The sequence below is a fragment of the Atractosteus spatula genome, unplaced genomic scaffold, assembly GCF_055471065.1.
Source record: "Atractosteus spatula isolate fAtrSpa1 unplaced genomic scaffold, fAtrSpa1.hap1 Scaffold_25, whole genome shotgun sequence".
NCBI lineage: Eukaryota > Metazoa > Chordata > Actinopteri > Semionotiformes > Lepisosteidae > Atractosteus > Atractosteus spatula.
In genome coordinates, this window is record NW_028296819.1 from 97,187 (window position 1) to 122,062 (window position 24,876).

The following is a 24,876-nucleotide window of genomic DNA, read 5'->3' on the forward strand; positions in this document are numbered from 1 at the left end:
GTGTGTGTGTGTGTGTGTGTGTCCCCGTCCTTGCAGGCGGGCCCCTTTCGACAGCCGGCCGTTTTCCCTCCAAAAAACTTAGTATATACACCTTTTCTTTCTTTTTTTCGGCAGGCAGGCAGGTGTGTGTGTGTCCCCGTCCCTCCCGAGAGAGCGCTGCCCCTTGCCTCTGCCCGCAGGTGCCGACGGTCCGCTTTCGCTTGCAGCTCACTCGGCACGGCTGCTGCTGGTGGGAGGGGCCTAAGCTAAGGAGGCCGGCCGGCTGGCGCCCCCCGCGGCTGCGGTCGTTGTCGGGCCGTTGACAGGAGATCAAAGAGCAGGGCCCCCGCCCGGGACTGGCGGGCAGGCAGGCGAGCAAGCAGGCAGGCAAGAGAGGGGGAGAGCGGAGTCCGGGCGGCCGGCAGCCGCGTGCGGACCGGGCTCCAGAGGCGTCGGCCTGCGCCGCTGCGCGCCAGCCGGACGCCCGCGCGCCCGCCCAAGGCCGGCGTCGGGCATCGCTTCTCGGCCTTTTGGCTAAGATCAAGTGTAGTATCTGTTCTTATCAGTTTAATATCTGATACGTCCCCCATCGGGGGACCACATATTAAACGGATTTTTGGAACAGGGAGCTGGATCAGGAGCTTGCTCCGTCCTCTCCACGCATCGGCCCGGTATTGCAGCGCCTCCGGGAACGGTGCACTACCTTCTCTCAGCGGTGAAAAGACAGACGTAGCTAGCAAGCAAGCGAGGTGGACCGGAGCTCCTTCCTCTCCGGTCTCGTCTCTCGTCCATCTGTGCGTCTCTGTGTCTCTCTCTCTCCCCCTCCCCGTTCCCGTGCTCCCTCCGTGCACTTTCCCGCGCCTCGACTCTCTCGGCAAGCAGGCCGGCCCCCTTTTCGGCTCCCGTGCGTTTTCCCTCCAAAAAACTTAGTTTTTTCCTCCTTTTTCCAGGGAGGCAGGCGTGGCTTGTGTGTGTGTGTGTGTGTGTGTGTGTGTGTGTGTGTGTGTGTGTGTGTGTGTGTCCCCGTCCTTGCAGGCGGGCCCCTTTCGACAGCCGGCCGTTTTCCCTCCAAAAAACTTAGTATATACACCTTTTCTTTCTTTTTTTCGGCAGGCAGGCAGGTGTGTGTGTGTCCCCGTCCCTCCCGAGAGAGCGCTGCCCCTTGCCTCTGCCCGCAGGTGCCGACGGTCCGCTTTCGCTTGCAGCTCACTCGGCACGGCTGCTGCTGGTGGGAGGGGCCTAAGCTAAGGAGGCCGGCCGGCTGGCGCCCCCCGCGGCTGCGGTCGTTGTCGGGCCGTTGACAGGAGATCAAAGAGCAGGGCCCCCGCCCGGGACTGGCGGGCTGGCAGGCGAGCAAGCAGGCAGGCAAGAGAGGGGGAGAGCGGAGTCCGGGCGGCCGGCAGCCGCGTGCGGACCGGGCTCCAGAGGCGTCGGCCTGCGCCGCTGCGCGCCAGCCGGACGCCCGCGCGCCCGCCCAAGGCCGGCGTCGGGCATCGCTTCTCGGCCTTTTGGCTAAGATCAAGTGTAGTATCTGTTCTTATCAGTTTAATATCTGATACGTCCCCCATCGGGGGACCACATATTAAACGGATTTTTGGAACAGGGAGCTGGATCAGGAGCTTGCTCCGTCCTCTCCACGCATCGGCCCGGTATTGCAGCGCCTCCGGGAACGGTGCACTACCTTCTCTCAGCGGTGAAAAGACAGACGTAGCTAGCAAGCAAGCGAGGTGGACCGGAGCTCCTTCCTCTCCGGTCTCGTCTCTCGTCCATCTGTGCGTCTCTGTGTCTCTCTCTCTCCCCCTCCCCGTTCCCGTGCTCCCTCCGTGCACTTTCCCGCGCCTCGACTCTCTCGGCAAGCAGGCCGGCCCCCTTTTCGGCTCCCGTGCGTTTTCCCTCCAAAAAACTTAGTTTTTTCCTCCTTTTTCCAGGGAGGCAGGCGTGGCTTGTGTGTGTGTGTGTGTGTGTGTGTGTGTGTGTGTGTGTGTGTGTGTGTGTGTCCCCGTCCTTGCAGGCGGGCCCCTTTCGACAGCCGGCCGTTTTCCCTCCAAAAAACTTAGTATATACACCTTTTCTTTCTTTTTTTCGGCAGGCAGGCAGGTGTGTGTGTGTCCCCGTCCCTCCCGAGAGAGCGCTGCCCCTTGCCTCTGCCCGCAGGTGCCGACGGTCCGCTTTCGCTTGCAGCTCACTCGGCACGGCTGCTGCTGGTGGGAGGGGCCTAAGCTAAGGAGGCCGGCCGGCTGGCGCCCCCCGCGGCTGCGGTCGTTGTCGGGCCGTTGACAGGAGATCAAAGAGCAGGGCCCCCGCCCGGGACTGGCGGGCAGGCAGGCGAGCAAGCAGGCAGGCAAGAGAGGGGGAGAGCGGAGTCCGGGCGGCCGGCAGCCGCGTGCGGACCGGGCTCCAGAGGCGTCGGCCTGCGCCGCTGCGCGCCAGCCGGACGCCCGCGCGCCCGCCCAAGGCCGGCGTCGGGCATCGCTTCTCGGCCTTTTGGCTAAGATCAAGTGTAGTATCTGTTCTTATCAGTTTAATATCTGATACGTCCCCCATCGGGGGACCACATATTAAACGGATTTTTGGAACAGGGAGCTGGATCAGGAGCTTGCTCCGTCCTCTCCACGCATCGGCCCGGTATTGCAGCGCCTCCGGGAACGGTGCACTACCTTCTCTCAGCGGTGAAAAGACAGACGTAGCTAGCAAGCAAGCGAGGTGGACCGGAGCTCCTTCCTCTCCGGTCTCGTCTCTCGTCCATCTGTGCGTCTCTGTGTCTCTCTCTCTCCCCCTCCCCGTTCCCGTGCTCCCTCCGTGCACTTTCCCGCGCCTCGACTCTCTCGGCAAGCAGGCCGGCCCCCTTTTCGGCTCCCGTGCGTTTTCCCTCCAAAAAACTTAGTTTTTTCCTCCTTTTTCCAGGGAGGCAGGCGTGGCTTGTGTGTGTGTGTGTGTGTGTGTGTGTGTGTGTGTGTGTGTGTGTGTGTGTGTCCCCGTCCTTGCAGGCGGGCCCCTTTCGACAGCCGGCCGTTTTCCCTCCAAAAAACTTAGTATATACACCTTTTCTTTCTTTTTTTCGGCAGGCAGGCAGGTGTGTGTGTGTCCCCGTCCCTCCCGAGAGAGCGCTGCCCCTTGCCTCTGCCCGCAGGTGCCGACGGTCCGCTTTCGCTTGCAGCTCACTCGGCACGGCTGCTGCTGGTGGGAGGGGCCTAAGCTAAGGAGGCCGGCCGGCTGGCGCCCCCCGCGGCTGCGGTCGTTGTCGGGCCGTTGACAGGAGATCAAAGAGCAGGGCCCCCGCCCGGGACTGGCGGGCTGGCAGGCGAGCAAGCAGGCAGGCAAGAGAGGGGGAGAGCGGAGTCCGGGCGGCCGGCAGCCGCGTGCGGACCGGGCTCCAGAGGCGTCGGCCTGCGCCGCTGCGCGCCAGCCGGACGCCCGCGCGCCCGCCCAAGGCCGGCGTCGGGCATCGCTTCTCGGCCTTTTGGCTAAGATCAAGTGTAGTATCTGTTCTTATCAGTTTAATATCTGATACGTCCCCCATCGGGGGACCACATATTAAACGGATTTTTGGAACAGGGAGCTGGATCAGGAGCTTGCTCCGTCCTCTCCACGCATCGGCCCGGTATTGCAGCGCCTCCGGGAACGGTGCACTACCTTCTCTCAGCGGTGAAAAGACAGACGTAGCTAGCAAGCAAGCGAGGTGGACCGGAGCTCCTTCCTCTCCGGTCTCGTCTCTCGTCCATCTGTGCGTCTCTGTGTCTCTCTCTCTCCCCCTCCCCGTTCCCGTGCTCCCTCCGTGCACTTTCCCGCGCCTCGACTCTCTCGGCAAGCAGGCCGGCCCCCTTTTCGGCTCCCGTGCGTTTTCCCTCCAAAAAACTTAGTTTTTTCCTCCTTTTTCCAGGGAGGCAGGCGTGGCTTGTGTGTGTGTGTGTGTGTGTGTGTGTGTGTGTGTGTGTGTGTGTGTGTGTGTGTGTGTCCCCGTCCTTGCAGGCGGGCCCCTTTCGACAGCCGGCCGTTTTCCCTCCAAAAAACTTAGTATATACACCTTTTCTTTCTTTTTTTCGGCAGGCAGGCAGGTGTGTGTGTGTCCCCGTCCCTCCCGAGAGAGCGCTGCCCCTTGCCTCTGCCCGCAGGTGCCGACGGTCCGCTTTCGCTTGCAGCTCACTCGGCACGGCTGCTGCTGGTGGGAGGGGCCTAAGCTAAGGAGGCCGGCCGGCTGGCGCCCCCCGCGGCTGCGGTCGTTGTCGGGCCGTTGACAGGAGATCAAAGAGCAGGGCCCCCGCCCGGGACTGGCGGGCTGGCAGGCGAGCAAGCAGGCAGGCAAGAGAGGGGGAGAGCGGAGTCCGGGCGGCCGGCAGCCGCGTGCGGACCGGGCTCCAGAGGCGTCGGCCTGCGCCGCTGCGCGCCAGCCGGACGCCCGCGCGCCCGCCCAAGGCCGGCGTCGGGCATCGCTTCTCGGCCTTTTGGCTAAGATCAAGTGTAGTATCTGTTCTTATCAGTTTAATATCTGATACGTCCCCCATCGGGGGACCACATATTAAACGGATTTTTGGAACAGGGAGCTGGATCAGGAGCTTGCTCCGTCCTCTCCACGCATCGGCCCGGTATTGCAGCGCCTCCGGGAACGGTGCACTACCTTCTCTCAGCGGTGAAAAGACAGACGTAGCTAGCAAGCAAGCGAGGTGGACCGGAGCTCCTTCCTCTCCGGTCTCGTCTCTCGTCCATCTGTGCGTCTCTGTGTCTCTCTCTCTCCCCCTCCCCGTTCCCGTGCTCCCTCCGTGCACTTTCCCGCGCCTCGACTCTCTCGGCAAGCAGGCCGGCCCCCTTTTCGGCTCCCGTGCGTTTTCCCTCCAAAAAACTTAGTTTTTTCCTCCTTTTTCCAGGGAGGCAGGCGTGGCTTGTGTGTGTGTGTGTGTGTGTGTGTGTGTGTGTGTGTGTGTGTGTGTGTGTGTCCCCGTCCTTGCAGGCGGGCCCCTTTCGACAGCCGGCCGTTTTCCCTCCAAAAAACTTAGTATATACACCTTTTCTTTCTTTTTTTCGGCAGGCAGGCAGGTGTGTGTGTGTCCCCGTCCCTCCCGAGAGAGCGCTGCCCCTTGCCTCTGCCCGCAGGTGCCGACGGTCCGCTTTCGCTTGCAGCTCACTCGGCACGGCTGCTGCTGGTGGGAGGGGCCTAAGCTAAGGAGGCCGGCCGGCTGGCGCCCCCCGCGGCTGCGGTCGTTGTCGGGCCGTTGACAGGAGATCAAAGAGCAGGGCCCCCGCCCGGGACTGGCGGGCAGGCAGGCGAGCAAGCAGGCAGGCAAGAGAGGGGGAGAGCGGAGTCCGGGCGGCCGGCAGCCGCGTGCGGACCGGGCTCCAGAGGCGTCGGCCTGCGCCGCTGCGCGCCAGCCGGACGCCCGCGCGCCCGCCCAAGGCCGGCGTCGGGCATCGCTTCTCGGCCTTTTGGCTAAGATCAAGTGTAGTATCTGTTCTTATCAGTTTAATATCTGATACGTCCCCCATCGGGGGACCACATATTAAACGGATTTTTGGAACAGGGAGCTGGATCAGGAGCTTGCTCCGTCCTCTCCACGCATCGGCCCGGTATTGCAGCGCCTCCGGGAACGGTGCACTACCTTCTCTCAGCGGTGAAAAGACAGACGTAGCTAGCAAGCAAGCGAGGTGGACCGGAGCTCCTTCCTCTCCGGTCTCGTCTCTCGTCCATCTGTGCGTCTCTGTGTCTCTCTCTCTCCCCCTCCCCGTTCCCGTGCTCCCTCCGTGCACTTTCCCGCGCCTCGACTCTCTCGGCAAGCAGGCCGGCCCCCTTTTCGGCTCCCGTGCGTTTTCCCTCCAAAAAACTTAGTTTTTTCCTCCTTTTTCCAGGGAGGCAGGCGTGGCTTGTGTGTGTGTGTGTGTGTGTGTGTGTGTGTGTGTGTGTGTGTGTGTGTGTGTGTCCCCGTCCTTGCAGGCGGGCCCCTTTCGACAGCCGGCCGTTTTCCCTCCAAAAAACTTAGTATATACACCTTTTCTTTCTTTTTTTCGGCAGGCAGGCAGGTGTGTGTGTGTCCCCGTCCCTCCCGAGAGAGCGCTGCCCCTTGCCTCTGCCCGCAGGTGCCGACGGTCCGCTTTCGCTTGCAGCTCACTCGGCACGGCTGCTGCTGGTGGGAGGGGCCTAAGCTAAGGAGGCCGGCCGGCTGGCGCCCCCCGCGGCTGCGGTCGTTGTCGGGCCGTTGACAGGAGATCAAAGAGCAGGGCCCCCGCCCGGGACTGGCGGGCTGGCAGGCGAGCAAGCAGGCAGGCAAGAGAGGGGGAGAGCGGAGTCCGGGCGGCCGGCAGCCGCGTGCGGACCGGGCTCCAGAGGCGTCGGCCTGCGCCGCTGCGCGCCAGCCGGACGCCCGCGCGCCCGCCCAAGGCCGGCGTCGGGCATCGCTTCTCGGCCTTTTGGCTAAGATCAAGTGTAGTATCTGTTCTTATCAGTTTAATATCTGATACGTCCCCCATCGGGGGACCACATATTAAACGGATTTTTGGAACAGGGAGCTGGATCAGGAGCTTGCTCCGTCCTCTCCACGCATCGGCCCGGTATTGCAGCGCCTCCGGGAACGGTGCACTACCTTCTCTCAGCGGTGAAAAGACAGACGTAGCTAGCAAGCAAGCGAGGTGGACCGGAGCTCCTTCCTCTCCGGTCTCGTCTCTCGTCCATCTGTGCGTCTCTGTGTCTCTCTCTCTCCCCCTCCCCGTTCCCGTGCTCCCTCCGTGCACTTTCCCGCGCCTCGACTCTCTCGGCAAGCAGGCCGGCCCCCTTTTCGGCTCCCGTGCGTTTTCCCTCCAAAAAACTTAGTTTTTTCCTCCTTTTTCCAGGGAGGCAGGCGTGGCTTGTGTGTGTGTGTGTGTGTGTGTGTGTGTGTGTGTGTGTGTGTGTGTGTGTGTGTGTCCCCGTCCTTGCAGGCGGGCCCCTTTCGACAGCCGGCCGTTTTCCCTCCAAAAAACTTAGTATATACACCTTTTCTTTCTTTTTTTCGGCAGGCAGGCAGGTGTGTGTGTGTCCCCGTCCCTCCCGAGAGAGCGCTGCCCCTTGCCTCTGCCCGCAGGTGCCGACGGTCCGCTTTCGCTTGCAGCTCACTCGGCACGGCTGCTGCTGGTGGGAGGGGCCTAAGCTAAGGAGGCCGGCCGGCTGGCGCCCCCCGCGGCTGCGGTCGTTGTCGGGCCGTTGACAGGAGATCAAAGAGCAGGGCCCCCGCCCGGGACTGGCGGGCTGGCAGGCGAGCAAGCAGGCAGGCAAGAGAGGGGGAGAGCGGAGTCCGGGCGGCCGGCAGCCGCGTGCGGACCGGGCTCCAGAGGCGTCGGCCTGCGCCGCTGCGCGCCAGCCGGACGCCCGCGCGCCCGCCCAAGGCCGGCGTCGGGCATCGCTTCTCGGCCTTTTGGCTAAGATCAAGGTTTAAGCCGGCAAGCCCGCAATTCCAAGATCTTAGTCCGGGGGGTCGGGAAGGCGAGGGGAGGAACGGAAGGACCTGACGGAACGGAGTGCTGATGGTGGAGCCTGGAAGACTGGAGCGGTGGTGACGAGGATTTGCTGAGACGGTGGTCGGTGTTGGACAACGGCGGTTTTGCTTACCTGGAGGACCCGGAAGGAGCGCTGAGGATTTTGCTGGAACGATGGCTGGGCATCCCTGGGCGAGGAAGGAGCGGAGGAAGAACTCCCTTTCTTTTTCACTGAGGAGCCGCGACGGACCTGTGTGCTGGGATAGAGATAAGTTTAAAAAGTTTATGTTGATTCAATGTTTGGGGGTTAACTTGGCGGACGTTTTTTGCCTCCAGGATTATTGTGCCCGGGGAGTGTTCGAAGTGACTCTCGCATCAGAAGCTTTGTGCTTCGATGTGTGGAGAAAGGTTCAGGAGAAGAAGGATGAGGATCCGGTTAAATTATTTCGTGTGGAGCCAATGTTCGCCGGGGAACTGACAGTCATGATGGTTCATGTGTTTGATTCATTTGTTCCAGAGAAGGACATTGAGGCATTTCTACAACAATTTGTGGATTTGCAAGGAGCAGGGAAAAGACAGTTGGATCCTGATGGTGTATGGAATGGGAAGCGGACTTACCTGATGAGACTGCGACTGGGGAAGACGGCCGAGGAGGGGGTGATACACCCCCCTGCATTCTTCGAGATCGGGACCCATAGGGGCTACCTGGTTTATCCTGGGCAGCCCCTTGCGTGTATGGTATGCGGGGAACGTGGACATTTTGCTTCACAGTGTACGTTGGTGTCCTGCAAGCGGTGTGGGAAGACAGGTCACGTGGCCAGGAATTGCCTGCAAGAGAAAAAGTGTTATCTGTGTGACGAGCCGGGACATGTTTATCAGTGTTGTATAAAGAATGTGAAGAAGAGTGTTAATGTAAATTGTGTGAGTAGGAATGTAAGAGACACGGAGAAAGAAGGGAGTGATGTGCAGGGAGGAATTTATGACTCTGAGGACACGGTAGTGTATGCGGACGGGTTTATTGACAGCGACGAAGAGAGACGGTACTCTGACTTTGCGAAATCGTGTGAACTGGACTTAGTGAAGGAAGGGTACACGGGCATTTTGTTAGAGGGGCGGTTTCAGGGAGATAGTGGGATCGACAGTAGGACGAATGGCTTGGGGAGCGCGGAGAGAGATGTGTCAGGTGTTGAGGAGGGGTCAAACAGACTTAAGTTTCGTTGGGTGAATGGTGATGCTGGTGAAAGTGTATCAGGTTTGACTGTAGATGTGAAGGAGGAAGGGAATGAGAAGGGTGAGGTTAAGGTGGGACAGACAGTTAGGAAAAAAGGAAAAAAGAAAGGGAAGGGATGATGTAGATTTAAGGCATAGACGTTAGATGTTAGATTTCTTTTTTGCATAAGGGGCGGGATTAGGGAATTAGGTGGCGAGTTTGGGTTATATGGCGGGTTTTCTTCGAATGTTTGGACGTGAATAATGTGGAATTGTGATACTGGGTTTACTGTGTTTTTTGTTTTTTTGTTATTAACTGACTTGAATTTGTATAAGTATAACGAAGTTATTGTATTGAATGTTATGTGAAATTGATTGTTGAAATACTTGTAAAAGGGATGGGCAATGTAAATAGGACAGAGGTTTTGGGGTTGGTTAGTGGGAAAATTTGATTTGTTTCACTAGGACGGGATTTTGGATGTATATAGTAGAGTTACGGAAATGGATTGTACTGACAGTTGGGAAAAAAAGGGTATCTGGGTTAATTTGCATAATGGGCGGGATTATGGAGATGAGTGGAGGTTTTGGGGTATGTGATGGGATGTGAATAGGTTTGGTTGCGATTTGATTTGTTTGTGCAATTTTGTTGATATGAATGGGATTTGTTGGTAGTTTACTGAAGATTCTGTTAGCTGATTATGGAATGGAACTTTTGGGTTGAAATGTTATGTTTAATAGATGTACTGTTTCTGTATTAGCCTAGGCGTGTGTGCTGTGTTATAGGGTTGGATGACAAAGGCTGTGTATTTGGGTTAGTGAATTAATGGTTGATATGACCTTGTTTGTCAATATGAATAAGGTATTTGGTTGGTTGTGATTTGTTTCTTTTTTATGTTTTATTAGAAAACAGTACTTTGTGCTTATAAGTATGGTTGAAAATAATGTAAAGGAAAATAATGGAATTTAATGAACTGTTTTTCAATAAAAAAAAAAAAAAAAAAAAAAATCTGTTCTTATCAGTTTAATATCTGATACGTCCCCCATCGGGGGACCACATATTAAACGGATTTTTGGAACAGGGAGCTGGATCAGGAGCTTGCTCCGTCCTCTCCACGCATCGGCCCGGTATTGCAGCGCCTCCGGGAACGGTGCACTACCTTCTCTCAGCGGTGAAAAGACAGACGTAGCTAGCAAGCAAGCGAGGTGGACCGGAGCTCCTTCCTCTCCGGTCTCGTCTCTCGTCCATCTGTGCGTCTCTGTGTCTCTCTCTCTCCCCCTCCCCGTTCCCGTGCTCCCTCCGTGCACTTTCCCGCGCCTCGACTCTCTCGGCAAGCAGGCCGGCCCCCTTTTCGGCTCCCGTGCGTTTTCCCTCCAAAAAACTTAGTTTTTTCCTCCTTTTTCCAGGGAGGCAGGCGTGGCTTGTGTGTGTGTGTTGTGTGTGTGTGTGTGTGTGTGTGTGTGTGTGTGTGTGTGTCCCCGTCCTTGCAGGCGGGCCCCTTTCGACAGCCGGCCGTTTTCCCTCCAAAAAACTTAGTATATACACCTTTTCTTTCTTTTTTTCGGCAGGCAGGCAGGTGTGTGTGTGTCCCCGTCCCTCCCGAGAGAGCGCTGCCCCTTGCCTCTGCCCGCAGGTGCCGACGGTCCGCTTTCGCTTGCAGCTCACTCGGCACGGCTGCTGCTGGTGGGAGGGGCCTAAGCTAAGGAGGCCGGCCGGCTGGCGCCCCCCGCGGCTGCGGTCGTTGTCGGGCCGTTGACAGGAGATCAAAGAGCAGGGCCCCCGCCCGGGACTGGCGGGCAGGCAGGCGAGCAAGCAGGCAGGCAAGAGAGGGGGAGAGCGGAGTCCGGGCGGCCGGCAGCCGCGTGCGGACCGGGCTCCAGAGGCGTCGGCCTGCGCCGCTGCGCGCCAGCCGGACGCCCGCGCGCCCGCCCAAGGCCGGCGTCGGGCATCGCTTCTCGGCCTTTTGGCTAAGATCAAGTGTAGTATCTGTTCTTATCAGTTTAATATCTGATACGTCCCCCATCGGGGGACCACATATTAAACGGATTTTTGGAACAGGGAGCTGGATCAGGAGCTTGCTCCGTCCTCTCCACGCATCGGCCCGGTATTGCAGCGCCTCCGGGAACGGTGCACTACCTTCTCTCAGCGGTGAAAAGACAGACGTAGCTAGCAAGCAAGCGAGGTGGACCGGAGCTCCTTCCTCTCCGGTCTCGTCTCTCGTCCATCTGTGCGTCTCTGTGTCTCTCTCTCTCCCCCTCCCCGTTCCCGTGCTCCCTCCGTGCACTTTCCCGCGCCTCGACTCTCTCGGCAAGCAGGCCGGCCCCCTTTTCGGCTCCCGTGCGTTTTCCCTCCAAAAAACTTAGTTTTTTCCTCCTTTTTCCAGGGAGGCAGGCGTGGCTTGTGTGTGTGTGTGTGTGTGTGTGTGTGTGTGTGTGTGTGTGTGTGTGTGTGTGTCCCCGTCCTTGCAGGCGGGCCCCTTTCGACAGCCGGCCGTTTTCCCTCCAAAAAACTTAGTATATACACCTTTTCTTTCTTTTTTTCGGCAGGCAGGCAGGTGTGTGTGTGTCCCCGTCCCTCCCGAGAGAGCGCTGCCCCTTGCCTCTGCCCGCAGGTGCCGACGGTCCGCTTTCGCTTGCAGCTCACTCGGCACGGCTGCTGCTGGTGGGAGGGGCCTAAGCTAAGGAGGCCGGCCGGCTGGCGCCCCCCGCGGCTGCGGTCGTTGTCGGGCCGTTGACAGGAGATCAAAGAGCAGGGCCCCCGCCCGGGACTGGCGGGCTGGCAGGCGAGCAAGCAGGCAGGCAAGAGAGGGGGAGAGCGGAGTCCGGGCGGCCGGCAGCCGCGTGCGGACCGGGCTCCAGAGGCGTCGGCCTGCGCCGCTGCGCGCCAGCCGGACGCCCGCGCGCCCGCCCAAGGCCGGCGTCGGGCATCGCTTCTCGGCCTTTTGGCTAAGATCAAGTGTAGTATCTGTTCTTATCAGTTTAATATCTGATACGTCCCCCATCGGGGGACCACATATTAAACGGATTTTTGGAACAGGGAGCTGGATCAGGAGCTTGCTCCGTCCTCTCCACGCATCGGCCCGGTATTGCAGCGCCTCCGGGAACGGTGCACTACCTTCTCTCAGCGGTGAAAAGACAGACGTAGCTAGCAAGCAAGCGAGGTGGACCGGAGCTCCTTCCTCTCCGGTCTCGTCTCTCGTCCATCTGTGCGTCTCTGTGTCTCTCTCTCTCCCCCTCCCCGTTCCCGTGCTCCCTCCGTGCACTTTCCCGCGCCTCGACTCTCTCGGCAAGCAGGCCGGCCCCCTTTTCGGCTCCCGTGCGTTTTCCCTCCAAAAAACTTAGTTTTTTCCTCCTTTTTCCAGGGAGGCAGGCGTGGCTTGTGTGTGTGTGTGTGTGTGTGTGTGTGTGTGTGTGTGTGTGTGTGTGTGTGTGTCCCCGTCCTTGCAGGCGGGCCCCTTTCGACAGCCGGCCGTTTTCCCTCCAAAAAACTTAGTATATACACCTTTTCTTTCTTTTTTTCGGCAGGCAGGCAGGTGTGTGTGTGTCCCCGTCCCTCCCGAGAGAGCGCTGCCCCTTGCCTCTGCCCGCAGGTGCCGACGGTCCGCTTTCGCTTGCAGCTCACTCGGCACGGCTGCTGCTGGTGGGAGGGGCCTAAGCTAAGGAGGCCGGCCGGCTGGCGCCCCCCGCGGCTGCGGTCGTTGTCGGGCCGTTGACAGGAGATCAAAGAGCAGGGCCCCCGCCCGGGACTGGCGGGCAGGCAGGCGAGCAAGCAGGCAGGCAAGAGAGGGGGAGAGCGGAGTCCGGGCGGCCGGCAGCCGCGTGCGGACCGGGCTCCAGAGGCGTCGGCCTGCGCCGCTGCGCGCCAGCCGGACGCCCGCGCGCCCGCCCAAGGCCGGCGTCGGGCATCGCTTCTCGGCCTTTTGGCTGCGATCCTTAGTACGTGGCAGGCCCGCGGCTGAGGTAACACCAAAAGACCGGGGAGAGAAGACCGGAGAGGACACCGCCTGGAGGAGACTACGCTGCTGGATTTGCCGGATTTGGACTTTGGATTGGCCTGGACTGCGCTTCGGTTTTTCGTTTCCTGGATTGGACGCTTGGACACCAGAAGACTTCGGTTTTGGTGAGAAGGCTGCTTCGGCAGCCGCAAAGGCTGCGGAACGATGGCTGCGGATCCCGGGGCGGCGAGGACGGCTGAGGAGGGTCCCAAGATCCGGAAGACCATCCGCTTCATCTGGAAGCCGGATGGAGAGATGCCGGGGAGGGACGTCTTCGAAGAGGAGATCCTTTTTGGGATCCTGGGTTTGGACGTGGCGGATATCAAGTGCTTGCAGGGGAATCGGGCGCAGCGCTATATGGATCTCTCGTTCGTGGAGGAGAAAGGACATCGTGGCGCTTCCGAGAAGATCATGAAGGCTAAGGAAAGTGGCAGGCTGGAGAATTACGTGTGTCTGGGGCTCCAGAGCAACAATGAAAGGTCAGTGATTCTGCACATGTTTGACCCCTTTGTTCCCGATAGTGACGTCACGACCTTCCTCCGTCGTTACGTCGACGTGTTGGACCCCCCTCGTATCATCATGGACCCCTACAAGGTCTGGACCGGGAAGAGGCAGTATCACGTTGAGCTGAGGCCAGACGACAGAAGTAAGGACGGTTTCGCCCACCCGCCTGCCACTTTCGCCATTGGTCCAGGTAGGGGGTACTTGTTCTACGGGAATCAGCCGCCGTTCTGTCGGAAGTGTCGGGAGTCCGGGCACCGGGAGGCCGAGTGCAACGCGGCGGAGTGTGGGAAGTGCCACCGGCGGGGTCATCAGGCCCGGAATTGTCCCGTTAAAGAGTGTTCCTTGTGTGGCAACACTGGACATTTGTATCGCAACTGCCTCCTTAGGAACGCCGAGTATGCCAGAGCTGTCCATGACGGATCCGGCCTGGCGGTGGGAGAAACGGAGTCGGAAGGCAGTGAGGCTGGGGACACCGAGGACGAACATCAGGATGGTGGTGGAGCGGTCCCTGGGGGAGCCGGGAAGGATGCCGGATGGACGGTGGTGGTGCGGCCGAGACGGAAGGGGAAGGGGAAGGGGAAGGGGAGGCAGCATGAGGAGGACGGCGACGACCCGCAGGAGGGACCATCTCGGGCCGAAGACGGGGTGGTCGGGAGCTGGGCGGATGTGGTGAAGGCCCCCCCCGCCCGAGCAGACGCAGGACCAACCGCAGCGCGGGGGGCAGGTGAGGAGGAGGAGGAGATGCACCACATGCCCGTGTTGAGGAAGAAGCCTAGGAAGCGGTCGCAGGCTGGCAAGGGACAGATGGAGACGGGCGACAAGAAGAAGAAGACATCCAGGGAGTACTACGGGGAGGCGGAGCTCGTCCCGGAGACGGTAGCAGCTCTGGTGACGGCGCCAGAGCAGGAGGTGATGGCAGACCGGGAGGCGATGGCAGACCAGGAGGAGATGGAGGAGGGGGCAGCGCCAGCGTCAACGCAGGACGGCCAGGAGCTGGGGGACACCGCAGGCTCCCTCCCCCCTGGGCAGGGAGACAGAGTCGTGGCACGGGGCCCCTTCTCTGTGGCGCAGTGCCTTTCAGGTGAGGGGAGCCCTGTGGTGACGTGCCAGGTCGACACCCCGGACCGCGAGTACTCGCGCCGGCCTGACCCTGACCCGGGCTCCAGCCCCAACCCCTCTCCCGACCCCCCTCCCCCCGACCCCGACCCCGACCCCCACCCTGACCGGGGCCCCGACCCCGGCCTCGGTCTCAGCCCCGGATTTGTTCTCGATCCCGGGCCCGACCCCGTCTCTGACATGGAGGTGGGCGTGAGCCCAGTCCCTTCGGTCACCTACATCGAGGGGACAGACACCGACAGTTCGGTCAGTGCAGCAGGGGCAGAGCATCCACCCAGCTCTAGCTCCAGCGACGGTATGGAGAGTGACAGCCCCCCGGAGCAGCCATGACCTTCACAGTGGCCACGGCTAATGTGAGGGGTCTGCGGAACCGGGAGAAACGAGCTGGAGTTTTCCGATATTTGTCCCAAAGGCTTTTGGATATTTGCTTTTTGCAGGAGACCCATCTGAAAGACCACGACGATGTGCTCGCTTACCAGAAGGAGTGGACAAAGGGGCCCTCGTGGTGGAGCGTTGGGGGGGTGAACTCCTCTGGCGTGGGCATCCTGTGTGGTTCCCCAGGGTTTGCGGCACAGGTGGTCAGCTCTGTGGTCCCCGGGCGCCTGCTGGTGGTCGACGGGACCCGGCACGGGGTGCGGACCCGGCTGATCGGTGTGTATGTCCCGGCGGACCGGCGGCAGCAGGGCTCCTTCCTGAAAGATCTGGAGCCCCTGCTGTACACAAACAGAGAGCTGATCATCGGCGGGGATTTTAACATCGACCTGGGGGACTCACAAGGTGAGGGTGCCCATGGGTTACGGTCTCTGATTGCAGATTTTGGCCTGCGGGACGGATTTCAGAATGTCGCACATCACACCTGGGACAACGGAAGGGGGACCTTCAGGCGGCTGGATTATGTCTTCACTTCGGCGAACTGGACGACCCTAAGCAGGCAAGCGACCCCTACTTGGTTTTCCGACCATCACATGCTGACGGCTTCCTTTGGTGTTGAGGACCCTCGTTTCCAGGCCGGATACTGGAAGCTGAACAGGCAAGTCCTGCAGGAGGCGAGATACCAGAGGAAGATCGCTACAGTGCTGCGGGCATGTGCGGAGAGGAGGGACGCCTTCAGTTCGGCGGTGCACTGGTGGGAGTCCTGCAAGCGCACCATCGCGGTGGTGACGAAGAAGTACTGCAGGATCCGCCGCAGTTTGGAGGACCGCCAGTGCACCAAGCTCCAGGAGGAGCTCGAGGCACTGTATGCGCAGCTGAACCAAGGGGGCGCTTACGAGGGGGAGAAGATCGCCCACATCAAGAGCCTGCTTAGGGGTAAGTGGCTGCAGTGGGCTAAGGACTTTCTTTTCAGGCTCCGTGGAGTCTGGAGGGAGAATGACGAAAGCTGCTCGTCCCAGTTCTTCGGCGCCGTGAGGAGGCAACAAGAGCGAGGCTTCTTTGACGGCGTTCGGAGGACGGACGGGTCTGTAGCCACTTCCATACCCGGGATGTTGGAGTGTGCCACAGAATATTACAGCACCCTGTTTGCTGAGAAGGAGACCGACGCCGGTATCAGGAGCAGGCTCCTGGACGGAGTGGAGCCGGCGGTAGACGACCCCGCTGCTCTGGGCGGGGCAGTGTCAGGGGCAGAGATCCGATCTGCCCTGATGGGGATGAAGAAGGGCACTGTCCCTGGCATAGACGGTCTACCGACCGAGTTTTACCTCACCTTTTTTGACCAGCTGGAGCCGCTCTTGGTGCAGGTATTCAACGAGGTGCTGGATCGTGATGGGCTCGGTGCCACCATGAAGATCGGTGTCATCTCCCTCGTCCATAAGGGAGGTGACAAGGCAGACCTGGGGAATTGGCGGCCAATCCAGCTCCTGTGCACTGACTATAAGATCTTGGCCAGGGTGCTGGGCGGTCGCCTGAGAACAGTGATGCCGGCCTTGGTGCAGGCTGACCAGACGTGTGGTGTGGCAGGCCGCAAGATCAGCTGGACCCTGCAGCTGATCCGCGACGTCATCGCGTGGGTGGAAGATAGAGGCCTGCCGCTCCTGCTGGTGAGCCTCGACCAGACCAAGGCCTTTGACCGGGTCCATCACGAGATTCTGTGGGCACTCCTGGAGAGGAAGGGTCTGCCGGACGGGTTTGTCAGGTGGGTCCGGACCTTGTACAACGGGGTGGCATCCCGGGTATGCGTCAACGGAGCGTTGGGCGGGCATATTCCAGTGCGGTGTGGTGTGCGACAGGGCTGTCCTCTCTCGCCCCTGCTGTATGTGCTTTTCCTAGAGATCCTCCTGGACCAGCTCAGGAGGGATCCGGGAGTGGATGGGATCCTGGTGCCAGGTGGAGGAGGGCAGATGGCGAAGATCGCGGCATATGCAGACGACGTCACGCTCTTCCTGGGCTCTGAAGGCGGCCTGGGGAGGGCGCTCAGCATTGTCGAGGATTTCTCAAGAGGTACCGGCGCCCGACTGAACAGGGCCAAGAGCTTAGTGAAGGTCTTCGGGACCTGGCCGAGCGAGCCGCGGGACTTTGGCGGTCTGTCACGGACGACTGGGCCGCTGAAGATCCTGGGGGTGAGCTTTCACTCCACAGATCCTGGAGGTGTCAACTGGGAGGCCGGGTTCCGGAAAGTCAACCGGAAGCTAGGCCTGTGGCAGCAACGATCGCTAACCTGGATCGGGAAGGCGCTGGTACTGAAGGCGGAAGTCCTGCCTCTGCTTCTCCACCTGGCGGTAGTGTACCCCCTGCCGGTCCGGAAGCGGAGAGATCTGGTGAGGAGCATCTTCAACTTCGTCTGGGGTCACACCTACGAACGGGTGAAGAGGTGTGATATGTACAGACCCCTGGCCGATGGGGGTCGGGGGATCTTGGACTTCCCGGCGAAGTTGGACTGCGCCTTCATAGCGAGCCTGTGCACGGTCCTGCACGACAACCCGGCCCACCTGTGCAGCCGGTTTGTCAGTCTCTGGCTGGCGGCGAGCATGCGGCACCTGACGGTCTGGACCAACACGACCCCCAAAGCAGAGCGGCTCCCGCTGCACTACCGCCACGCAGTGCGGTGGCTGCGGGCACACCCGGGGATCAAGGAAGGGACGAACTGTTTGAATCACAGGACCATGTACAGGATGGTGAAGGCGGAAGAACGGCCGGCGATCCCGGGTGTGTCCCGGATCATCTGGCAGCGGGTCCAGCCGGAGGGGCTGGATAACAAGCTGAAGGACCTGAACTGGCTCTGCGTGTGGGGTCGGCTGACGGTCAGGGCCGTCATGCATGCGCACGGGCTCTCCAGACAGAGCCTGTGCCCGCGACACGGCTGCGCGGGCGAAGAGACGGTGGGTCACGTCTTCTGGGAGTGTGCCTTCGCCCAGAGGGTGTGGAGATCGTGCGGGACCCTCTTTGCACAGGTAAGCCCCGATTCCCCCATCACGCAAGCGTCCGTCCTGAAAGGGATCGCCGGCATCCGGGGCCGGAACCGGAAGTTCCTGCTGTGGCTACTGGTCAGCCTGGTCAAGGCCTTCATCTGGGATGCCCGGACAGACCTGGTGAAGCACGGCGTGGAGAAGCCTGCTTTTGGGATCCTGCGGAGGGTGAAGGAGGAGGTGGCCAGGAGGGTCCAGTGGGACATTCACAGATGGGGGTTTGCTGCAGCAAAAGAGCGCTGGAAGGATTTGTGCACGGGACATTAGGGGGGTGTTGGTGTGGGACTGTTTTATGATTTGTTAACGTACTTTTTTCTAATAAAAATATAAAAAAAAAAAAAAAAAAAAATCTGTTCTTATCAGTTTAATATCTGATACGTCCCCCATCGGGGGACCACATATTAAACGGATTTTTGGAACAGGGAGCTGGATCAGGAGCTTGCTCCGTCCTCTCCACGCATCGGCCCGGTATTGCAGCGCCTCCGGGAACGGTGCACTACCTTCTCTCAGCGGTGAAAAGACAGACGTAGCTAGCAAGCAAGCGAGGTGGACCGGAGCTCCTTCCTCTCCGGTCTCGTCTCTCGTCCATCTGTGCGTCTCTGTGTCTCTCTCTCTCCCCCTCCCCGTTCCCGTGCTCCCTCCGTGCACTTTCCCGCGCCTCGACTCTCTCGGCAAGCAGGCCGGCCCCCTTTTCGGCTCCCGTGCGTTTTCCCTCCAAAAAACTTAGTTTTTTCCTCCTTTTTCCAGGGAGGCAGGCGTGGCTTGTGTGTGTGTGTGTGTGTGTGTGTGTGTGTGTGTGTGTGTGTGTGTGTGTGTCCCCGTCCTTGCAGGCGGGCCCCTTTCGACAGCCGGCCGTTTTCCCTCCAAAAAACTTAGTATATACACCTTTTCTTTCTTTTTTTCGGCAGGCAGGCAGGTGTGTGTGTGTCCCCGTCCCTCCCGAGAGAGCGCTGCCCCTTGCCTCTGCCCGCAGGTGCCGACGGTCCGCTTTCGCTTGCAGCTCACTCGGCACGGCTGCTGCTGGTGGGAGGGGCCTAAGCTAAGGAGGCCGGCCGGCTGGCGCCCCCCGCGGCTGCGGTCGTTGTCGGGCCGTTGACAGGAGATCAAAGAGCAGGGCCCCCGCCCGGGACTGGCGGGCTGGCAGGCGAGCAAGCAGGCAGGCAAGAGAGGGGGAGAGCGGAGTCCGGGCGGCCGGCAGCCGCGTGCGGACCGGGCTCCAGAGGCGTCGGCCTGCGCCGCTGCGCGCCAGCCGGACGCCCGCGCGCCCGCCCAAGGCCGGCGTCGGGCATCGCTTCTCGGCCTTTTGGCTAAGATCAAGGTTTAAGCCGGCAAGCCCGCAATTCCGAGGTCTTAGTCCAGGGGGTCGGGAAGGCGAGGAGAGGCCGGATGGATTGGATGGATTGAAGCAGGATCGTGGAGCGTGGAGCTGAGGATCTGATGCAGTGCTGACGAGGAGAATCGGTGTGCGGAGAAAGAACGAGACGGCGACGACGACGGCGGTTTACCTGGACGGAGTGTTGAGAGCGTTGGCTGGAGTTGGCTGGAGCAATGGCTGGGCGTTTTGGACTGAGGAAGGAGCGGAGGAAGAACTCTATCCGTTTCTTACTCCAACGACGAGGAGAACTGGGAATCTGGAAAAGAGATGAGTTTAAGGATTTGATTTTGAAGCAGTGTTTGGGTTTAAAAATGTCTGAGGTTTTTTGTTTGCAGGATTTTTGTGATAAGGGTATTTTTGACGTGACATTGGTTTCCGAGACTTTGGTACGTGATGTATGGGAGAAGATGCAAGCACGGAAAGGAGAGGCTCCTTTGAGCCTCTTCAGATTTGAACCTTGGTTTGTGGACAATGTGCAGCGTTTGACAGTCTTTGTGCCGGACCCTTTTGTGTCGGAGGAAGACATTGCTGGTTTTTTGCAGAAGTACGGGATTTTACACGGACCGGGGAAGAAAGAACTGGATTGGGAAGGGGTTTGGACTGGAAAGCGGACTTATTGGATAAGCCTGTTCCGGGATATGCGTTTTGCGGATGGGTTGTCGCATCCGCCCGGGTATTTCAGAATAGGGTCGGAAATGGGGTCCCTGGTTTATCCAGGTCAGCCCACAACATGTAGAAGGTGTTGGGGTATTGGACATTATGCGAGAGAGTGTGAATGTAAGGTTTGTGCTCAATGTGGATTGCAGACTCACATGGAAAAGGATTGTGTGCGATGTTTTTTCTGTGGGGAATATGGGCATAGTTATAGAGCTTGTGGGGAGAGAAAGGGAAGTTCCGAGTTTATGGACCAGAAGACAGAGTGTAATGCCTCGTTGAGTGAGGAAGGGAGTGAAGTAGGACAGGATAGTGGGAGTAGTGTGGAGGGTGGAGTTGTAATGAGTGAGAGAGAGGTAAAAGGTGTGGAAAGCTTTCGGAGTGCGAGTGTTGTTAGAGAGCGTTGGGCTAAGGAAGTGTGTACGGAAATAAGGGAGAATGGGGAGCAAAGGAAAAATAATGCGAGTGAGAGTGGTCAGTATGCTGAGACGGTAAAGATAGACGCAACGGCGAAGTTGAGTGGGGATGTTGTGGTAGTAAAGAAGCGGAGGAAGAAAGTTGTAGAGAATGGGAAAGGTGTGGTGGGCAGATTGGAAGAAAGAGAAGCGAGTGGAGAAGGATAGCGTAAAGGAATAAGAGTGAGGAAGAGGTGATTTGCATAAAGGGTGGGATTATGGAAATGAGATTGTGTGGGTTGTGGGGATGAAGGTTTTTGGCAGGTTAAAACGTGTAAGAGGTATAGGGTTGGGATTTTGGGTTTTAAGTTTGAATAGTAATGTTTTGTTTGCAAAAAGACAATGTTTGGTTTGTGACAAGTTTTCAGTATGTTATGTTACCATGACTTGTTGTACGGGTATGTTATTCTGGGTTGGGTATGTATTGTTTTATGTTTATTAGAATTCAGTACGTGGTACTTGTAACTTTGGTTGAAATTTATGTGAATGTGATAATGGATTTGAGATTTGGGTATGATATTTGGGGTTTTTTTGGTTATAATGAGTTTTGATTTACGACCTTTGTATTTTGCAATAAAAAAAAAAAAAAAAAATCTGTTCTTATCAGTTTAATATCTGATACGTCCCCCATCGGGGGACCACATATTAAACGGATTTTTGGAACAGGGAGCTGGATCAGGAGCTTGCTCCGTCCTCTCCACGCATCGGCCCGGTATTGCAGCGCCTCCGGGAACGGTGCACTACCTTCTCTCAGCGGTGAAAAGACAGACGTAGCTAGCAAGCAAGCGAGGTGGACCGGAGCTCCTTCCTCTCCGGTCTCGTCTCTCGTCCATCTGTGCGTCTCTGTGTCTCTCTCTCTCCCCCTCCCCGTTCCCGTGCTCCCTCCGTGCACTTTCCCGCGCCTCGACTCTCTCGGCAAGCAGGCCGGCCCCCTTTTCGGCTCCCGTGCGTTTTCCCTCCAAAAAACTTAGTTTTTTCCTCCTTTTTCCAGGGAGGCAGGCGTGGCTTGTGTGTGTGTGTGTGTGTGTGTGTGTGTGTGTGTGTGTGTGTGTGTGTGTGTCCCCGTCCTTGCAGGCGGGCCCCTTTCGACAGCCGGCCGTTTTCCCTCCAAAAAACTTAGTATATACACCTTTTCTTTCTTTTTTTCGGCAGGCAGGCAGGTGTGTGTGTGTCCCCGTCCCTCCCGAGAGAGCGCTGCCCCTTGCCTCTGCCCGCAGGTGCCGACGGTCCGCTTTCGCTTGCAGCTCACTCGGCACGGCTGCTGCTGGTGGGAGGGGCCTAAGCTAAGGAGGCCGGCCGGCTGGCGCCCCCCGCGGCTGCGGTCGTTGTCGGGCCGTTGACAGGAGATCAAAGAGCAGGGCCCCCGCCCGGGACTGGCGGGCTGGCAGGCGAGCAAGCAGGCAGGCAAGAGAGGGGGAGAGCGGAGTCCGGGCGGCCGGCAGCCGCGTGCGGACCGGGCTCCAGAGGCGTCGGCCTGCGCCGCTGCGCGCCAGCCGGACGCCCGCGCGCCCGCCCAAGGCCGGCGTCGGGCATCGCTTCTCGGCCTTTTGGCTGCGATACCAGTACGTGGCAGGCCCGCGGCTGGGGGAACAGTCAAGAGGAAGGAAGGTGAAGGCTTTTTTCTGAGCCTGCCTATAGGCTAGGCAGGAGCTTTTTTTTCTTGTGGCGGAGACGGATCCGGCCATACCTGGAGAGATGGAGAGAAGACCGAGCGGCAGGGAGGCGAAGTTGCGGAACACCATTCGTTTTGTTTTGAAGGAGGATTGCGGAAACCAGGATTTCATCTACCGGGACGTTTTTGAAGATTTGGTCCTTGAAACGGCTTTGGGAGTGCGATGGGAGGACACCTTCTGCCTGCAGAGTTTTCCCGGGAAAAAGGTATACGACCTTTCATTAATCTCTGATGTACGATGTAAGGAAGTATGGGCAACTATAAATGCGCAACGGAATGAGGAGCCGCTAAAGGACTTTTATATAGAGCCTTTGTTTGCAAGGGAAGTGCGGTGGCTGACTGTTCATATGTTTAACCCTTATGTTGTGGAAGGAGACATTTTGATGTTTCTCAAGCGCTTTGTGGATGTGCAAGGTGAAGGGGTTAAGCAAATAGACCGGAAAAAATACTGGACTGGGAACTGGAGATACCGAGTGAGGTTCAGGTTCAGCGAGCAAGCAGCAGACGGTTTGGCGCATCCACCGGCGACATTTGCAATTGGCTCAGATCGGGGATACCTGTTTTACCCGGGACAGCCCCTCGCTTGCAGGCGGTGTGGGCAGGAAGGGCATATGGCCCTCAACTGTGAGACTCAAATATGTAGGCGGTGTGATGGGATTGGGCACACCTCGTCTCTGTGTACGGAGGAAATCAAGTGTAACCTCTGTGGAAAGCGAGGTCATGTTTTTAGGGAATGCCCCAGGAAGGCTGGCAGCTACTCGGCTGCCATTAGTAAGTCCTTGAGGGCTGAGAAAACCGACTCTGCTGACCATGAAGGTGAAGGAGGTAGAGCAGAAGATGGAGGCAGGGTGGCGGTTTCGGTTGTGAACACGCCATCAGAGCAGGAGGCAGCTGAAGAAGGGGTTGCTGGAGGTAATGCTGTGCAGGTGCAGAATGAAGAAATGGAGACAGGTCAACCAAGTGGTGAGAGCAGTGCCGGAACGCCTGGGCTGGCTTTTTTAAAACGAGCGGCCGAGGAGGTGGCGCAAGCGGAACCACTGGCTAGAAGGCAGAGTTGGGGAGAAGAGATGGATGAGAGGGAGGAGGAGGAAGGGGGCGCAGCCACGGCAAGGAGAACTGCGAAGAGGAAATCTGTGGGGTCAGAAGAGCTTTCCGCAAAGAAAGCGGGCAGAGAACGGGTGGGCTCATCACACAGTGACAGGCCTGAGTCTGGGACCCAAGGAGACAACTTACCTTCAGCCGAGGGGGAAGAAGAAGGGGAGATTCGAGAAGAAGAGGCAGTGGAGCTTCGCGGTAGCGCTTCCTCAGATTTCGACGAGACACCATGTGTTCCTGAAACGGCAGGCACTCACGAAAGTGGAGTTTCAATACTCACCCAAGCTCTGAAATCCGGCGCAGATCCACGGCAAGAGGAAGAGAAAGGCCTCTGGCTGGATTCGGAGTTGCCTCGGGACTTTGTGGAAGCCTGCAAATGGGATGAGAAGAAAAATAAGGTCCAGTGGCCTGTTGGGTTTGAGGAGCAAGAGATTCAAAAAAAAGAAATCAAGTATGAGTGTGTACTTGTAGGGAGGGACATTCAGCGGTTCCAGGTGTTTGGGAAAACGCATGCTGAAATAGTTGTCAAGAAAATCCTCTTTTCAGACATAGAGAAACGGTGGAGAAGCAATGGGGGTATGGCTAAGGAGGCATTTGCAGCTGGGGTAATTAGAACAGAGGGTAAAATAACGAAGGAGTTGGACGCGTCTGCTAATTTTCTCAGGCAGTGTGAATGGATGAATGGAAATGTGCGGTTCCCGGTACGAGCTGGTGGGCTAAAAAACATTCCGAAAGCTTTTCCGGGTGTTAAGTTAGACAGTGAAGGAAGATCAAGGAAAGTCTCTAGGTTATGCGTGTACGGGTCTAAGGAGAGTGAGGTGAGAGATGCATATATTGCAGCAATGAATATCATTAGAGGATGGGAAGAGAGAAAAGCTATTCTTAAATGAAGATCGCTACACTTAACACAAGAGGGCTTAGAGATAGAGTCAAGAGAACTGCTGTCTTTCAGTCCCTAAAAGACCTGAAGTTTGAGGTGTGCTTTTTACAGGAGGCGCACTTGAAGAATGAGAAGGATGTTGTGTTTTTTTCGCGTGAATGGGATAAGGGAGGATCCAAATGGAGTGTGGGTGGGGTTCACTCGTCGGGGGTGGGCATTTTGTTTGGTAACTGTGGAATGATTGTGGAGAATTGTAGTGTGATAGTGCCGGGAAGAGCCCTGAGTGTGGATGTATGTTATGGGAACAATAACTTTAGGTTTGTATGTGTGTATGCGCCCGCAATAAGTTCACTGAGAGCGGATTTTTATAAAGAGCTCTACCCGATATGTGCTACTAATAGGATGCTTGTCATCGGTGGTGATTTTAACGTTGATCTCAGTAGACAGGATGACGTGGGAGCTAAGCAGCTACGTGTGCTCCTAACCCGTTTCAACCTAGTGGATTGTGTTTTACGAGTCACAGCAGGTGCCGTGGCGCCCACCTGGAGGAACACAGCAGGAGTTGCGAGGCGCCTCGATTACATTTTTGCTTCAAGAGAGGTGAGAGTGGAGACAACGGCGGCGCGTCCGATGTGGTACTCTGACCACACGTTAGTGGAGGTTGAGCTGTGCCTATCGCAGAGGATGTATGGTCGAGGTATTTGGAGAATGAATGTTGAGATTTTGAAGGAGGAAAAGTATGTGGAAAGCATGAGGTTAAAATTGGATGAGTGGTGGTGTGCGAAGAAGGGGCACATCTCTGCCCTGGATTGGTGGGAGATAATGAAAAAGAAAATTAGAAAGGAGACTAAAGAATATAGCCTTAACCGAAGGAGAAGGGAGGCCAAGGAAGGGAGATTGCTGCAAGAAGAACTGAACAATCTCTACATGCAACTTAATGAGGGGACAGTAGTGAATCTTGACGAGGTGGCGGCTTCCAGAGCTAGACTGCAGGCTTATCACAAACAGAGGGCTAAGAGTTTTTTGTTCAAAGCACGAATAGACCTGTTGTTACAACAGCAGATGTGTGCTTCTTTTTTATTCAGGCAAGTGAGACGGCGGCAAAAG

The 24,876-nt window shown here is 58.1% G+C and overlaps 12 non-coding genes across 12 annotated transcripts; all 12 read left to right on the forward strand.

Moving 5' to 3' along the window:
- Window positions 1-493: 493 nt before the first annotated feature.
- On the forward strand, window positions 494-684 carry LOC148807973 (U2 spliceosomal RNA). The gene has a single exon (XR_016088579.1). It is a non-coding gene; the product is annotated as a U2 spliceosomal RNA (small nuclear RNA).
- A 787-nt stretch (window positions 685-1,471) lies between these two features.
- LOC148807974 (U2 spliceosomal RNA) lies at window positions 1,472-1,662 on the forward strand. The gene has a single exon (XR_016088580.1). It is a non-coding gene; the product is annotated as a U2 spliceosomal RNA (small nuclear RNA).
- A 785-nt stretch (window positions 1,663-2,447) lies between these two features.
- On the forward strand, window positions 2,448-2,638 carry LOC148807975 (U2 spliceosomal RNA). Its single transcript, XR_016088420.1, has one exon. It is a non-coding gene; the product is annotated as a U2 spliceosomal RNA (small nuclear RNA).
- Window positions 2,639-3,423: 785 nt separating this feature from the next.
- On the forward strand, window positions 3,424-3,614 carry LOC148807976 (U2 spliceosomal RNA). Its single transcript, XR_016088421.1, has one exon. It is a non-coding gene; the product is annotated as a U2 spliceosomal RNA (small nuclear RNA).
- A 791-nt stretch (window positions 3,615-4,405) lies between these two features.
- LOC148807977 (U2 spliceosomal RNA) lies at window positions 4,406-4,596 on the forward strand. The gene has a single exon (XR_016088422.1). It is a non-coding gene; the product is annotated as a U2 spliceosomal RNA (small nuclear RNA).
- Window positions 4,597-5,381: 785 nt separating this feature from the next.
- Window positions 5,382-5,572, forward strand: LOC148807978 (U2 spliceosomal RNA). The gene has a single exon (XR_016088423.1). It is a non-coding gene; the product is annotated as a U2 spliceosomal RNA (small nuclear RNA).
- A 787-nt stretch (window positions 5,573-6,359) lies between these two features.
- On the forward strand, window positions 6,360-6,550 carry LOC148807979 (U2 spliceosomal RNA). Its single transcript, XR_016088424.1, has one exon. It is a non-coding gene; the product is annotated as a U2 spliceosomal RNA (small nuclear RNA).
- Window positions 6,551-9,595: 3,045 nt separating this feature from the next.
- On the forward strand, window positions 9,596-9,784 carry LOC148807980 (U2 spliceosomal RNA). Its single transcript, XR_016088534.1, has one exon. It is a non-coding gene; the product is annotated as a U2 spliceosomal RNA (small nuclear RNA).
- A 786-nt stretch (window positions 9,785-10,570) lies between these two features.
- Window positions 10,571-10,761, forward strand: LOC148807981 (U2 spliceosomal RNA). Its single transcript, XR_016088426.1, has one exon. It is a non-coding gene; the product is annotated as a U2 spliceosomal RNA (small nuclear RNA).
- A 787-nt stretch (window positions 10,762-11,548) lies between these two features.
- Window positions 11,549-11,739, forward strand: LOC148807982 (U2 spliceosomal RNA). The gene has a single exon (XR_016088427.1). It is a non-coding gene; the product is annotated as a U2 spliceosomal RNA (small nuclear RNA).
- A 6,204-nt stretch (window positions 11,740-17,943) lies between these two features.
- LOC148807983 (U2 spliceosomal RNA) lies at window positions 17,944-18,140 on the forward strand. The gene has a single exon (XR_016088538.1). It is a non-coding gene; the product is annotated as a U2 spliceosomal RNA (small nuclear RNA).
- A 2,536-nt stretch (window positions 18,141-20,676) lies between these two features.
- LOC148807984 (U2 spliceosomal RNA) lies at window positions 20,677-20,868 on the forward strand. The gene has a single exon (XR_016088530.1). It is a non-coding gene; the product is annotated as a U2 spliceosomal RNA (small nuclear RNA).
- Window positions 20,869-24,876: the final 4,008 nt, after the last annotated feature.